The sequence below is a fragment of the Lissotriton vulgaris genome, chromosome 2_2 (genome assembly GCF_964263255.1).
Source record: "Lissotriton vulgaris chromosome 2_2, aLisVul1.2, whole genome shotgun sequence".
In the NCBI taxonomy this organism is placed as follows: Eukaryota; Metazoa; Chordata; class Amphibia; order Caudata; family Salamandridae; genus Lissotriton; species Lissotriton vulgaris.
This window is the reverse complement of record NC_141688.1, coordinates 132,275,205-132,291,408: the sequence shown is the minus strand read 5'-3', so window position 1 is coordinate 132,291,408 and position 16,204 is coordinate 132,275,205. Positions and strand designations below refer to the sequence as shown.

General features: G+C 44.8%; 1 long non-coding RNA gene across 1 annotated transcript in view; it reads left to right on the top strand.

Moving 5' to 3' along the window:
• LOC147729152 (uncharacterized) overlaps positions 1-14,574 on the top strand; it is a 552,739-nt gene extending 538,165 nt beyond the window's left edge. The window contains exon 5 of the long non-coding RNA XR_015309185.1: positions 14,498-14,574. This is a non-coding gene — a long non-coding RNA (uncharacterized LOC147729152). The remainder of the gene's footprint in view (positions 1-14,497) is intronic.
• Positions 14,575-16,204: the final 1,630 nt, after the last annotated feature.

The window sequence follows — 16,204 nt, the reverse complement described above, 5'->3', positions numbered from 1 at the left end:
AACTAAGAAATCAACAATAAATAAATAAAATGTACAGATTTAGTAACTTATTATCGTCAGAAGATGTGCTGCAGAAATGGTTCAGGGTTGTCTGTATTTGTCAACAATAGGCTTTGACGTGCGATGGAAGAGCAGAGCCAACGCTATTTCAAATTCTGAATTTGGTCTGTTTGTATAATATATAAACATGGTCCTCTCTAGCTCCTTACATTTTTAGCAACTTATCCAGGCCTGTACTAAACAAAAAAAAAATTCGAAACGGAACACCTGGTAGTCGCCTGGTGGTGTTATTATTGTTAAAGAATCTCTCAGATTGAAAGCCAAAAACAGTAATGGCGTGTCGGAATGCACCGCTTTGATAGCTGCCACTTACTTAAGAAGAACTATTTGCACAACTATTTATTAAACTATCTTGTGAAAACAATCTCTGCCAGTCTTTTCTTATATTTTAGTAATTGGGGTAGCAAAAGAAAAGTGGCGAACAGTTCTTAAAAATGGTTTGTGCTGGAAGGGAATTTGTTGTGAGTTTTGAGTTGCTCACTTAGAACGATCATTAATGGGGTGAAAGAAAAGAGAGGGCCAATAGAGCTTCCGGTACGGAACCGGAAGGACTTTAACGCGGTAGCAGGATGCAGCTAGGGATGAAAGGCCTTAGCTAAGCTTCACACCTTGTCAAAGTGATTTCAAATAGTTCAACGGAAAAGTTGTTTATTGGAAAGAGCGTTTATTGTGGAGTTTGTGTTCTTTTTCCAATGAAAATGGTAATTATTAATGTACATACATGCCAATAGACCCTATTCCGGCGGGAGTCTACCGATTTTTCAAGCCAAAAATGACTTTATTTTAGCTGTCTTCCGCCTGAAATTGCATTTTCTACAATCGAGTCAATGGGGTATTTTCATTCTCCCAATTTTAAATTTTAAATCTCACACGTCCCTGTCCTAAAATGTTGGCATGTAGAAATGCAGTTCACCCGACTGATCGGACATATTTTGGTCAGTAAGACGGGAAGGTGTGCAGAGATGGCTACTCCGGGGCAGTAATGGTGAGACTGGGAGACGGAGGGGTTAAAGAAAAGAAAGTATCACTTACCTGCAGGCCTCCGCCTCTCCTACGTCCTCTTCTGTAAACCGCAAGCACACAGGTTCCCAGACTCCTCTAGCCGATCACGATTCTGCTGTCACCAGCATGACGTGAAATCAGCAGTACAGTGTATGGGTGCTTTAATTAGATAATACCATTTAACAATAAAACCACATTCTTAAATATAGTGCTCTTCGTGATTTATTTCACACTAAATGTTTCTTTTTAGAAGTAATTTTGAACGTTTATAAATGTCTTTCAATTAAAGGACCACCTTTTTTGTTTATTTACATATATACATTTCACAATACTGATAAGACAAACAAAAATGTTAATATTCAAATACAAAAACATAGCACTTGTGAATTCGACCAGTCGTTTACTCTCTAATTAGAACACATGGCGGAATTATCTTTTGTGCATCAATCTAATCACCACCCCCTTTTCTGAATCAATCTAATCACCAGCATGACCGCAGCGTCGTGATTGGTGTGAGCGGCCTAGTTCGGCGCCCAGACAGCGAGTGGGAAGCTGTGTATGTTCTCCACCCAGGCTGTGCAACAGCCGGGTCGAGAACATGCTAAGTATGCCTGACTGTTTGGCCAGCCCAGGAGCGCCGGCCAAACCATCATACGCACTTAAGTGCACCAACTACTCCTCCAATTGGCTGGCTGTGACTACAACCAAGCCCTTTTATGCACTCTACTCTAAGGAAAGTGATAATAAACACTGATGAGTTTGCCACGTACTGGAGCAATGAATAAGGCCAAATACATTTTTTTTGTGACAATATTCTATATTTGTTGGCACGGCATGGCTCAGGCCAGCCAGTTCCCTGTGATCTCCCAGTGTGTATAAAGAATTGTATTTCTCATTCCTTGGCATTCTATCTCTGTAATATGTGACGAAGACAAGTTCCATGCCAGAGTCACACGAGTACTAAAAGAACATTATTAGGCTCTCAGTACTACAAGGTGACTTGCAATAGCCATATATCTCTAATAGCCGGCATTGAAACGCCATAGCATAGTTGTAGTCAGTTATTATAGAAGGAAGGCTTTGCCGTTTTATTATTGCAGATGCGCAGTGATGTCGCAATCAGACTATACTTTAGAATAAAGTACCCCCAAGGTTACGTTATAATCCTTCAGCAAGGTACTAGGAGTGTCATGACCACATCAAGGCAGAAGATCACGGTTCTCTGATGTGACCTCGTGCACTATCCTTTTTAACATACAGTTGCGGATATTTTGATATTATACTGCGCGCTTTTATAGCAGTTAAAGGTTCCCATGTTTTGTCTGACCTCTAAAACCAGTCCTGGCTGTTTGCATTTTGGGTTTTCTTGACCAGTAGTGATGGTTGACAGTCTAAAACTTTCAGTGCCAGAATGCATAGTGGGTTTGATAAGAGTCTGATTTTTTTTAACTCTGTTTTTATTGTAGGTTCAAAAGACATGAGCATATCCATCAATGAGATATAAACATACAAGATGGCAATACAGGGTAGTTCAGTACAACATCTTACTAGCACGTCCAACAGCACTAGTCCGCATCAGTCCTACAGCTAATTACTCCTTACATAACAGCATCAATCCCAACGCATGTTAACATATTTCAGCATGATACAAAAAACAATAACACCCATGCCCCTCCCCCCAGCACATCCTGAAGCAACCCAATCCGGAAATAGCTAACCCACTCAGGCTATACCAAAAGCATCTTCCTGCACCCTCTTACCCTGTTACCCATCTCTTTATCCATCGGGTATTGTGTGTAGCAGCACTCGCTCTACACCATCCCTCCAATGCAGTCATCATCCAATCCTTGGGAACACTCGCCATCCGTGGAGTCCCCTTCTCCAGGCAGGTGGTGAAGCATGTCCGCCCAATCCCTGGGCTCTTCTTTTACCGTATCATCTGTGCAAACCTGCTTGAGACGGATGTCTTCCGCTAGCACTCTCTCCTGCATGTCTCTCTGCCATCTCTCCACTGTGGTGGGATTGCCACACACCGTTTGGCCAGTAAAAGACCCAATGTTGTGAAATTATAATGCATTGCCCTCTTCTTGGGTCTAGGGATGAAGCTCACTAGGCGTTGGCTGGATACCCACCCTGTTACCCTCATCAGTTTCCCAGCCACGTCTTCCCAGTACGTCCGTAAGATCCTGCACGTCTATGTCATGTGTACAAATGTAGCACTTGGTTCACCACATGTAGGACACTCCGATGACCGCTCGGGGTATATCCTGTGCAGCCTAGCGGGGTCATATATGTCTGGTGCATGAAGTTGAAATGTGTAAGTTTAAACCTAGCATTGCCCGCTGCCTCCTGCACTTGTAAACAAGCCAGTGCCCTTTCCGTATTAGTGCGTGGGGATTGTAGGTCAGTTTTCCACACCTGTAAGGCCTTGATCAGTGGTGTCGGTTGATCTGCTGTCAGCACCTGACATCAACCTGGAAATCAATGGTCTCCCCTGTCCACCCTCCAGCAGTATCTCCAAGGTCTGGGACACCGGTGGTACATTCGGAAAGTCTGTCTAGATCTACCTGGTGGTGCCCTCTAGCTTTGCAAATTGTGGAAGCTGCTCAGCTGCGAGCCAAAGCTCTACCTGGCCTCCGCGAATGTAATGAATGTGTCTGCTAGGTAGAGATCCCCCAACAGGAGGCAGCCCACTGTAGTCTAGTCTCTGTGTCATGACGTCTGAAATCTTTCTGTATGACTGTAGCTAGCCCAGTGGGAGGGATCTACTGAATGGTGGACGCCTAAAGACTCAGTATATTACCCTGTCCCACTCCGCCGCGACCTGTGTCACTACTACCGGAATAACAGCCAGTCGCCTACGACCTCACATAGGGCATTTAGGAAGCCAATCCGCTTTACCGAGATAAGAGCATGAATTGGCTTAAGGTATCATGATATCTGACATCAAATGCTTTTACTTTATATAGTTATTCTCTAGAAGGCATGGGCAAAGAAAAAGGAGATTAATGCCTAAAGTAGCTTACCCGAGGCCTATTTCTTCCCCACCTGTTCTGCTGCTGCATCTCGGCATGCAGTGAGAGAAGAGGCGAGTGCTTGTTTCTCACTGCTCACCGGCTGCGCACTTTATTCATTGCACCCAGTTAGTGCAGCCCAATAATCCCAAGGAAGTAGCGGTATTCTGAACTCAAAATCAAAAGATGCTTCCAAAGGAAAAATATTTAAAAAATCCAATTTGCAGAACAAATATAGCCAAATGTATAGTGATTGCCCAGAGCAATAATGATTTTTCCCCCAAAAAACTCAATGTAATTTAGTGTTAAATAAACAAAAATTTGAAATCAGATTTTTTTTCCATTTCTTTTTGGTTTTTAACCTCTTCGCCGAGGCGCAAACTCGACCGCGGTGCGGGCGGGCAGGGCTAGGGGGTGGGCGTGGTGCTCCCTTACTTATGACGGCTCCACGCCGTCGTGAGTCACGGGCAGCCTGTGCTCATGATGGCATGGAGCCGTCATGACCCCGCCCACTCACTAATTCGCCCGCACAGGCGGGGAATTAGTGCCGCGGACCGTGGGCGGAGCGGCAGTTGATGACTGCTCCTTGCCGTCATGAGCACACGCCCCCCGTGGCTCATTTCGGCGTGGAGCCGTCATGAGCATGGGATGGGCTAAAGCGAGCCCAATGGGGACATAAAGCCAGTACTCAGACAACACGAAACTAATACACAAAAACAAAACGGAAATATAGTGTGGTGGAAATGCATTCAGCTGTCAATTCAGAGGCATCCTACCCATACTGGTTATGTTGTCCAATGGAAAGGCGCATGGAAAGAACTGAAAGCAAGAATAAGCGCAGACTTTTCAGTCTCTAATCATCAGGCGTACCCAAGACCATCCTCAGTAAGACTGCTGTAAATAGTATGTCTTCACTGAAAGATGAACCAGTTCCCAGAGTATGAGACACATCATTAATTTTAGGGGGTCCAATTCAAAGTAATCGCCGATTCCAAAGGTTCACTAGTTTCGAAGTCTCAGGAACTTTGTAGTCATATGTCTTGTTATGTTAATAACACTTCTATAGCTCACAATTACCATCGCTCTCCTAGTTCTTATCTAAGGGTTAGGATACTATATTGCATCAACTATTGTGAAAATATCAATGTGGCTTTAAGTGCTACAGAGAAGACGCAGCCACTATGTAGGCAGAAAAGTCACAGCACACTCTGAACTGCGTAACTCTTACGTACCTCGGCAGTCGTAGCTTCATCTGTGCCAATGTCTGGTATAGGCAGGCAGGGCGAGAGAGAGGTATGCCCACTGCCCATAGACCCCTCTCAGCTTGCAGTCCTGCGCTGATGCCTGGTGCCACAGACAGGGAACTGTCTTTGATGCAGTATTGTGCTGACCCAGCAGAAGGATATCCTGCATTCAGATCACTACTAGCTTGTAATATATTATTGCAAGTGAAGAGTGATTTTTTTTTTTACTGCAGGAACTTTCGAGTGTCACAATCCATATTTAAAAACAAAATAGTTGATAGGCTGTTATAAAGACATTAAGGAGCTTACAATCTGTGTAGAATTACTGTAAAAGTGAGGTTTTTCACCCTGACTTCCAAATTACAACATAAACACTGAAGCCTCATGTTGTCAAGTCGCTGTTATTGACAGCTACTTTTCCGCAATACTATGAGGATTATCCCCCATGACTCCTCACCTCAGAAGCGGTCACGTGCATCCGCTGTGCAGGGGAAGAGGTGTCATGGAAAGGCCTCCCATCCCTCTCTCTCGACCCTTGTCCTGTACATTCAAAACTATGTTTATCTGTTGTCCTGTCACCAACCCCTGCTGCCCATTGGTAACCCAGCCCTCCCTTTTAAAAGAAAAAATTTAAATGCCGGTCAACCATCTTCCCTGACGGCACTTGCCATGAACCGTCTTACCTCGTCCAGTCCAGATAGTTTAAAAATCTGGTTTCCTGCCATTCTTCAGCACACAAATGTTTTTTGACAAAGCAAAATCCTGGTACCATGCCACTCCCCTCAGACAGCCTCCTTTAGGCCTTCTCTCCCCACCCCTATCCAGTTATGTGCTCTCAGTGAGAAAACTTAGAGCTGGAATCGGCTGACATGCTGTCAACTTGGAAAGTTCACATCTCTGTAGTCCGCCATCTTTACAGACTGGTATCTGGCGATCACCAGTGATAGAACACCAATTGGATTTCCCTGCATACTATTGGTGTACAGAGACCCTAGAGAGGCGAGGAATGTATGGACACAGAAGAACAAGCTCTGGCCTATAACACTGGTTCAGGGCTTTTAACAATTGGTATAGTCTTTGTCAGCGGGCTATAAGGCAATAGTATCTCATACACATATTGCTGGTTCCTGTGTATTATATTGACTTAAGTGTTGCAAATAGTTTTGCTTGAGCAGAAGGACCTCAAATGCTGTGCTGAAGCAGATGAGGCCTGAGGTGGAAGCAGATGGTCCCCGAACCTTGTGCTGAAGCAGACGAAGACCCAGCTCCATGTTAAGCCCATGAAACTCCATAGTGAAGCATATGAAACCCATGCTGAAGCTGATGATGCTCTATAGCGAAGCATATGAAACTGTGAAGCTCCATAGCGAAGCATATGAAACTGTGAAGCTCCATAGCGAAGCATATGAAACCCATGCTGAACCTGATGATGCTCTATAGCGAAGCATATGAAACTATGAAGCCCCATAGCGAAGCATATGAAACTATGAAGATCCATAGCGAAGCATATGAACCTATGAAGATCCATAGCGAAGCATATGAAACTATGAAGATCCATAGCGAAGCATATGAAACTATGAAGATCCATAGCGAAGCATATGAAACTATGAAGCTCCATAGCGAAGCATATGAAACTATGAAGCTCCATAGCGAAGCATATGAAACTATGAAGATCCATAGCGAAGCATATGAAACTATGAAGCTCCATAGCGAAGCATATGAAACTATGAAGATCCATAGCGAAGCATATGAATCTATGAAGATCCATAGCGAAGCATATGAAACTATGAAGATCCATAGCAAAGCATATGAAACTATGAAGATCCATAGCGAAGCATATGTAACTATGAAGCTCCATAGCGAAGCATATGAAACTATGAAGATCCATAGCGAAGCATATGAAACTATGAAGCTCCATAGCGAAGCATATGAAACTATGAAGATCCATAGCGAAGCATATGAATCTATGAAGATCCATAGCGAAGCATATGAAACTATGAAGCTCCATAGTAAAGCATATGAAACCCATGCTTAAGCTGATGATGCTCCATAGCGAAGCATATGAAACTGTGAAGCTCCATAGCGAAGCATATGAAACTGTGAAGCTCCATAGCGAAGCATATGAAACCCATGCTGAAGCTGATGATGCTCTATAGCGAAGCATATGAAACTATGAAGCCCCATAGCGAAGCATATGAAACTATGAAGATCCATAGCGAAGCATATGAACCTATGAAGATCCATAGCGAAGCATATGAAACTATGAAGATCCATAGCGAAGCATATGAAACTATGAAGATCCATAGCGAAGCATATGAAACTATGAAGCTCCATAGCGAAGCATATGAAACTATGAAGCTCCATAGCGAAGCATATGAAACTATGAAGATCCATAGCGAAGCATATGAAACTATGAAGATCCATAGCGAAGCATATGAAACTATGAAGCTCCATAGCGAAGCATATGAAATTATGAAGCTCCATAGCGAAGCATATGAAACTATGAAGATCCATAGCGAAGCATATGAATCTATGAAGATCCATAGCGAAGCATATGAAACTATGAAGATCCATAGCAAAGCATATGAAACTATGAAGCTCCATAGCGAAGCATATGAAACTATGAAGCTCCATAGTAAAGCATATGAAACCCATGCTTAAGCTGATGATGCTCCATAGCGAAGCATATGAAACTGTGAAGCTCCATAGCGAAGCATATGAAACTGTGAAGCTCCATAGCGAAGCATATGAAACCCATGGTGAAGCTGATGATGATCCATAGAGAAGCATATGAAACTATGAAGCTCCATAGCGAAGCATATGAAACCCATGGTGAAGCTGATGATGATCCATAGAGAAGCATATGAAACTATGAAGCTCCATAGCGAAGCATATGAAACCCATGGTGAAGCTGATGATGCTCCATAGAGAAGCATATGATGCTCATGCTCAAGCTGATGTAGCCCAGCTGGAGAACTGCGGAATAGAGAAGGCAACATGGAGGCTTATAGAATGTAATTAAATAGCTTCCTCAAATAAATAATCCTTCACAAATACCTTTCTCTCCAATGGTGTTCCTTGAAGAGGTTTGGGCTTGTAGGGGGAAAAGTTGTACAGATGTGTATACCTGGATCACTGCTGTGGCGTTCTAGACATCCTTTAGACAATCCACCCGTTTCATTTTCACACACTAGCCACTAACCATTAGCAACCCCCACCAAATCCTGACTCCCCGTTCCGTTATAACCCTTAATCTAACAAAAAGTGTTCATTTTTATCCTGGCTGGTGTGTATCTATAATTTAAAATGGCCCAGTAGAATAAATGAGTAAAATTGGATTTCAGAAACTCCTTTCAATTTGTTGTAGAAATGTCATCACTATTGACATGTATATCTGAGTATGACATTGCATATTTTAAGGCTTAGCAAAGATGTATTATAGGTTTATGCTTGCACTCTACAACAAAAAGAAAAAATGATGGACGAAACTCAGATTTGTGACTGGGGTGAATGTTTGATTTGTAGACCATTCCATCCATCATCTGTTCTTTTTGCTTTTTTGCACTCTATAACTGCACGTAAATCATTTTCCTTGAGCAAAGCTGCTGCCTTTTCTTTACGCCCTGTCCCCGTAGGCAGGTATTCACTGATGCCCAGATAACTCCGAGTGTTAGTTCATGCAACTAGGTCTAGTTATCACTGAATATCATGGTCATATTTCTTTGGGATCTAAATTGAATGCATAAATCTTTCATCTCCACTGTCCGGCCTCTTTGTTCTATTGATCTATTGATCTTATACAAGAAGCTGTAGGCTGCCACGGGGCCTCAGTTCAAGATACACATCACTCAGCAGTTTTTGTGTGTGCCTCTGCAAGGGCAGGTAAATCACCTTGAATGAATAATCGCTGTACATTGTCACAGATGCCAAGAATGTCGGAATGGGACAGCTGTATTTTGGAGTGCAATTAGAATATAATTTTGAGTCTGAGCAGATGGCAGGCCCGTGCACTTTTTATGTGGGCTTGCCTCCCTTACAGTACCCAAAAGCACCAATGCAGTTTCTTATCTACTTGTAGCTAGTTCTGTAATGTGTCTTGTGTATCAGTCAAGACCCAAGGCAACTGCTCACCATAGCTGTAAAACATCACTTCCGAATGTTTGCCTCACTAGGAGCACCAATTGGAAAATTCAGAACTATAACAGAGGTGACATCATGCACACTTTGAACCTGAGTTTTCAATAGCGCTATGTGATCCCTCTCAGTTAGTTAAGAATTCTGGAAGAACTAGTTAACCAGAGTTACAAGATAACACTAAAGAAACAGGGGAAGTTAGCGTCCAACCAGATGGGAGTCTCCTGAATCTGGTGTGGGTTGTTTGCAACCTTTTGCCTGTGTGAGGTTCAGTTGCATAGCAAGTCTTTAGGAATTTGCTGAATCATAAATGGTTAGTTCCAGATCTCACGGTGGGTTTGAGGTCATTCTGTAATCTAGGGCCCAGCACTACCAAGGATCGGCTTCTGCCTTTCCATCTCTTGCTGGATCAAGTTAGGTGAATGATGGGGTGAGGTTTCTGGCTAGGGTCAAGTTCTACACATATTTTGGCTTCTACCCCAGTAAGCCATGTGGACAGGGCAGACAATCTTGAATTTGATGCTGGCCTCCACTGGAAACCAAAGAGGAGCTTCCAGAGCAGGCCCCATTTGCTCACATTCACAGTCTGGCTTGCCTACCAGATTCTTTAGCCTTAGAGCCGGCAATGAGGTTCTTTGAAAGGTCAATATAGGTGATGTTGTAGCGGTCCAGATACAGCATGATAAAGGCTCTTGTCTGCACCGTGTGACGTGTGATTGGTTTGGATTAGTAGAAGGAGTTTGCTGAGAGTTAGAGCTGCAGTTTGTTACCTTTAACCACTGAGATGACTTAGGGAGCGAATGACCGTTCAGAAAGGAAAAGTATCCATACGTTCCTGGCTGTTTGGTAGTTTGATAGGTGGTGTCCCAGACCTTTAGACCAGTCTAAAAGTGGGGAGCATGGCTCCATTCACAGCAAAACTAGGAGTGTTTTTGCTTCACTGCTGCACAGGGCCTCCTCTTCACCCACTGGGTACCTGGTTCAAGTATTGAGGAATATTGGTGGGATAGTCCAGACAGTTGGTGAGCTGAACATGAATTTGTTTCAGCCCCATATATTTTTAGTAAGATTTTGTCTGGCTAGTGTCTAGACTGGGGTGGAATGTGAATGTAGAACATCAATCAAGAGTGGGATGCTTATGGAAAACAGGACACTGGATGTATAGATGATTCAGAAGGTCCCATCCTAACATTTAGGCTGCTACTGGAGAAGTGTGGCTCAATGATTAGAGCGGCAGACCCGGATGCAGAGGTCTAGCCCGGGACCAGGGTTCAGTTCCCCACCTCGGCGGGTCTTGGGCTCAAAATTCCACGGACCTGACAATTCTCGCCTCGGTGCCTATTCCCATCATGGAGTCAAACTCTGGGCAATAGCTTGCTTAATCTCCACAACGCTAAAGATGCCTGGCCTCCACCTTGGGGGTGCCCAGGAGTGGACGCCTCACAGGGAAAGCCAGGATGGGTTCCACAGCGGTATTCGTACAAGCGCCTTGAGACCCTTACGGGTGAGTAGTGCGCTATACAAGTATCAATTTACAATTTACATTTACTGGAAATAAATACCTGATCCAGGACAGAGCAGGCCTTTTTTTTGTGCGCGCCGTTCCAGCCTTTGCACCAGGGTTGTGTGATTGTTGACAGTGTTGTTAGGCATAGGGATGTTAATAATCTTTGTCTGGTGACAGGAACAAACATCTGTCAACTAAAGGCAACAAAAACTAAAGATATGCCGATTCAGACAATTAGGTGCCATATTGGTGACACCACAGTGGATACTAAACCCTTCACAGTGGCTGTAAGTGGCTACATAGGGTAGAACTCGGTGCCCCTAAAAACTCCTAGCCTGGGATGTAGGTGTTAGCACCCCACAGCTGTCTGTCCTCAGGGGTCTGGGGTGTGCTCTTCGATAATAGGCAATGTTGTTTACATCTGAATAAATATCGAAGGATCAGGGCCGGCTCTAGGCTCATGGTGGCCCTGTGCAGGGAGCGTAGGTGGAGGCCCCGGAAGAGGCGGTCCGGCCGGGGCGGCGCTCAGGAAGGTGTTTTAATAATATGTCCAGAAAAGTCATTAGATGACCAGTACCTGCAACTGCTCCTACCCTTCCGAATTCGTCTCAGAACAATACAATTTAAGCTACTCATACCAGTGTAGGGTGTCGGAGCACTTAACATCACACAGAGACAATGAGTTATATGTGTGTAAAGCAGTGTATAGGAAATGTTACATACGACTGGTGTACAAAAGGAGTCATAGGTCATTTAAGCTGGGCATAGTATAAGAGTGCTTGATCTGGAGAAGCAGAATTTCAGAATTTTAAACTGTGCCACCATAGTTGGTTATTCTTTTTACTATTAAGAATTGATTTCTACCCAAATGAACCCCTTTGCAACATTATGATAATGAAAGACTGGGGAGAAATCAACTCTTAAACCTATACCTTGCAGTTTGCATGCAGCTGTTTGATAATTGTTTATAGCTCACTGTGCTACATTACGATTTTAATTTATACATTTCAACTATTAAAAGTATCTCTCCAACAAAAGCAGTAAGGCTCTGAACTATTTTAATTATATGCATTTCTGTGAGGTGCACGGTGCTCGTGCTTTGCAGCAGGCATATTAACCTTTACTCTGTGTACAATTTCTACTAGACAAAACTCTTAACAATATCAAGGCGGTACATTAATCACGAGAGTTACCAGAATCTTGGCATTTTTATTTTTGCTTGAAACTTGCTGGGGGTAAGGAACTTGTCTGTGCCATTGGAATGTGGCCGATATATCGGTGAGCGTGGGATATTGGCTGACATGAGGTCTGTGCCCCTCACCAAGGCCAGCAAATGTGCAAACTGATGTGGGTACATTACCACCGATCTGCAAGAAGACCCGGGTGGCCTGCGGGGATGAGTCTGCAAGGCATCGGTTAAAACTCCGGTCAAATCAAAAGGAGCAATCAGGTGAGCACAGAACAGCTGTGCACTGGTCATGTGTGATAACGTCCGTGTGCAAGCCTGCTGACATCTTTACCAAACGTTGCTCCATCTGCGTAATTTGGACTAGGGTTGTGTAAATGACACAACCCTGTGCGCTGCAGTGCGTTTGTTGCTGTGGTTAACTTATATGGATCTACACCCCAAGGATGCAGACTAACTGCATCTTCAGTTTTCAGTGCTCAATGCTGCTTTCCCTGCGATCGACCAGGCCCAGCTCCCACCCATTTTCTCAAAGAATGCCCTGCTGTCTAACTAATGCTCCATCTACCGCCTGCAGTGCCTCAGATCGGCCTAAATTACAGCGGGGGTCGAGCCCCTGCACCCTTGGAGTCCATCTGAACGCAAATAGACTAAGTAAGGGTGTCTTTACTGTTGGGCCTCACAGCTTGGACCCCCTCCTACTTTCGTCCTTTCACTGAACTGCTGCACTCCAAACACACACTAGGCTCTGTCTGCCAGCGCCAGCGCCAGCACCCCGACCCCTCCCCTCCCCCCCCCTGTCAGGGACCCTGTGAGCCTATATGCATACAGCGGGTCAAGTCACTGCCTCTCTCTGCCATGATCCCTGCTGCCTGTGTGCCTCCCTCCCTAGTACATCGATCGCTTGGATAGAGTTACTCACTGTGCAAGAAGGCGAGAGTGGCGCAGCAATTAAGTAGGACCTGCCTCGTCGTGGCCACAACTCCTCCCGTGGCAAGCGTCATCCGGACTCCGGCATGATTCAAAGTGACTCTCAGCAATAAATAAGAGTTCCGTTGGCCGACGTGGTACACGGTCAGCTCCGGACAGTATCTCCGTATTTTAATTTCTTTCAAAATTTACCACATCGATTTGAGCTCTGCCTGCCATTATCAGTTCAACCTCCCTCCCACAACCATCCGCTCGCGACGGCGCACTCACTGTTGTGATGTCATCTATCACGAAAGCCGCGCCACGGGTAATTTTGTTACATTGTTGCTCTAGTGCTCTGCTGCAAGCCAGTCTCAAAGCCTGCCCAAAGCAGCACCGTGCATGGTACACTGCTGCTTAGTGCTAAATTAAACTTTACTTGTCTCAGTGTGATCATGCGTGATACTTGACAGACGTGGTGGCGGCCCCTGGGGTTTGACGGCCCTGTGCAGGTGCACACTTTCACATGCCTAAAGCCGGCCCTGGAAGGATCTCATCGCAAACGCTCTTGTGCAGTTTAGTACAATAAAGGTGCGTTAAACGTCATTTGCAAGAGAACATTTCTAATTCACGGCATCATCCCTGGAGGCTTTGCTGGTGCAGAAATTGCTGGAATCTCCGTCCGGGAAAATCTGCTATGAAAGTGGAATCTGAGGGCACGCTGAGATGATTTGACTATTGAACACCCGCAACCTCGGAAGTTGTGAGTTGTGGGTGTTCACTAACCATTGTCGAGTGCATCCCTTTGTGAAGCAGTTCGGATGTCATGGAGGGGCATTTCTCCTTCCACAACATTGCGCTCAGCTTCGCAGCCGGCGTTTCGTTTAGCCTGATTAATGGGAGCAGAGTGGCGGGAGCACACGGGAGCATGCACACATTTCTCTCGGGTGAGTGGCCGTGTGATGCAGCTCAAACAAGTAATAGGAGATAGGACGCAGGTATGCAGCAGAGGGCCGGAGAACAGAGGTGCGAGTGTTGTCGCTCTCCCGTGGGGGCTTGAAGACACCCCTCTTTCAGCAGGAATGCGTGGCATTGGGCCAGGATTCTAGGGGGCTGCGTGGGTGGAACCGATCTCAAATATTCTGAATTGCCTTTTGAAACCTAAACCTACTTCTCTGTATGTTAGGAGGCCAAAAAACAGGAAAACCAAGTTTAGAGTTGAATACTCTTTGTATTCCAATTACAAAAAGTTTATAAATTAGCAAACGTTTTGTGAAAAAGATTTAGATCTTTAATGGCTCTCGTATAAATCGCTACCAGAAGTGCCACTTGTTTTTCCGTATTTGTGTTCTTTCTCTCTACACTGTGCAGCATAAGGTATAATAGTCATATGCCTGAGGAGAATGTATTTTAGTTTCAAGGCTTGTTTTTAATCTTTCAGGTATGATGACCCTGTCCGCTCGTCAGAAAGTGGAGATCGTTCTTTTGGAAGGAGTCACCTGTGAGCAGTTTTGAGGTAAGGCGCGCCCCGTTTCCTGGTGTTTTGTTATGTTGTCATTCACACACTCTTTCTGCTGGTGTGATGCCAGCCTGAAGCTGAGGGGTGTTTGCCCCACTCTTTTCAGTGCCCTACTCTGCCACCGCTAATTCTTGATAAGGCAAAAAACCATAGCCCCCCCCCCCCCCACATCTGTGACCTGAGCCCCACAAAAGCTTCTGCCAAGCCCGCCACTGATGAGCTGGGACCACTGATTGGAGGTGGACTGGTGCATCCCATTGTATTACTTCTGTGAGCATCTCCCAAGTGTACACGTTGTTCAGGTTACACTGGCATTGGTTAGGCGGGACTGCCACAGGTCTGATTCGCCTGTTCTTTTTTGCAAATTGTGTACTCTGCTGACCCGGACTGTGCCGTGACTGTTCTCATGGCGTCCTGGTAAGATCTTTGACTAGAGCCAACGGGGGAGGATAAGGAACCCAGAATACATCCTCTCTATAGTAGTTAGTAACCACAAGTAACTTTGGTGGACACCAACGCAGGAGCAGCCCTATAATGAGCCTGCCCTCTCAGGCTGGGCAAGGGTGTTCATCGTAAAGAAACAGTTTCTAGAAACTATATAGATCAAGTCTGTCCTGGTAGGATCATCAGCCTTGTGACCTTTAAGTGTGTCTTTTGATATATTTGGATGTCCTTTTCAGGTGGCAGCGCCAATCACCTTGAGATATTTTTTCCCATAACCAATGTACTTTTAGTAGAGATGCTAATACTGCTACTCTGTGCTTGTGTGGAAGGGCTCGTTGTGTTGTAACATCCTTGTACGCTTTAAAGCTCGGTTGTCCTACGTGTGGTTGAGCATTGCATGATTTTCAGGCTCTCCACTAACTATGTTGAACCCTTTTAAATTCAGTAATTAAGCTTGAATGTAAATTAGTCTTACATGGAAATCCGGAACAAGATGGCATGAATGCGGCCTTTCTTGACATTTTGTGTACACTTTTGCTTTGAAGACTGCACCTCGCTTATCTCAACGGCAAGAGAAATGAAAAAGTTTTACAAACTTGTCCATATCAGCAGCACTTCCTACTCCCCCGTGGTTCTGTTATATTGGTCTACACTTTGAAACTTTCCAAGCAAGTAGCTCACATCGTCTTTTTTTTAAATTATAATATAAGCCACAGGAATGGAATTCATTGTAATGGAATCGTCCTGGTCGGCCGTTGTCTTTATCTTGTATTGTGGCCAGGCAGCTGGTACCCATTGAAGCTGGCAAGGATTGGGTGAGATGTGGGTGCTTCGCCTTATTTCCACCGCATATGTACCTCAAATGTTCTGCGTATGTATAGAGTCTTTGAGTAGAGCTTGGCATTGCTAACCCATTGGCTGAGCAGAGTGTGATTCTTCAAACCACTCATTTACATTGTGAGCGTCAGCTCTGAGGAAAGGCCTCTGAGAGGCCAGCATTTTTTTGTTACTTGAGAAGTCGTTTTCGGTTTAGTGATGCTCATGCAAAGGCATGCACTTGCATGCTGCTCGGTGGCACTGAGCCTGCCCGCGCCAAGCCATAGCCTGCCAGCTCGCACCTACCTTATCCCGTTAGGGATATGTGTCTTGATATCAAAAGCGGATGCTCTTCAGATACCCTCAGTT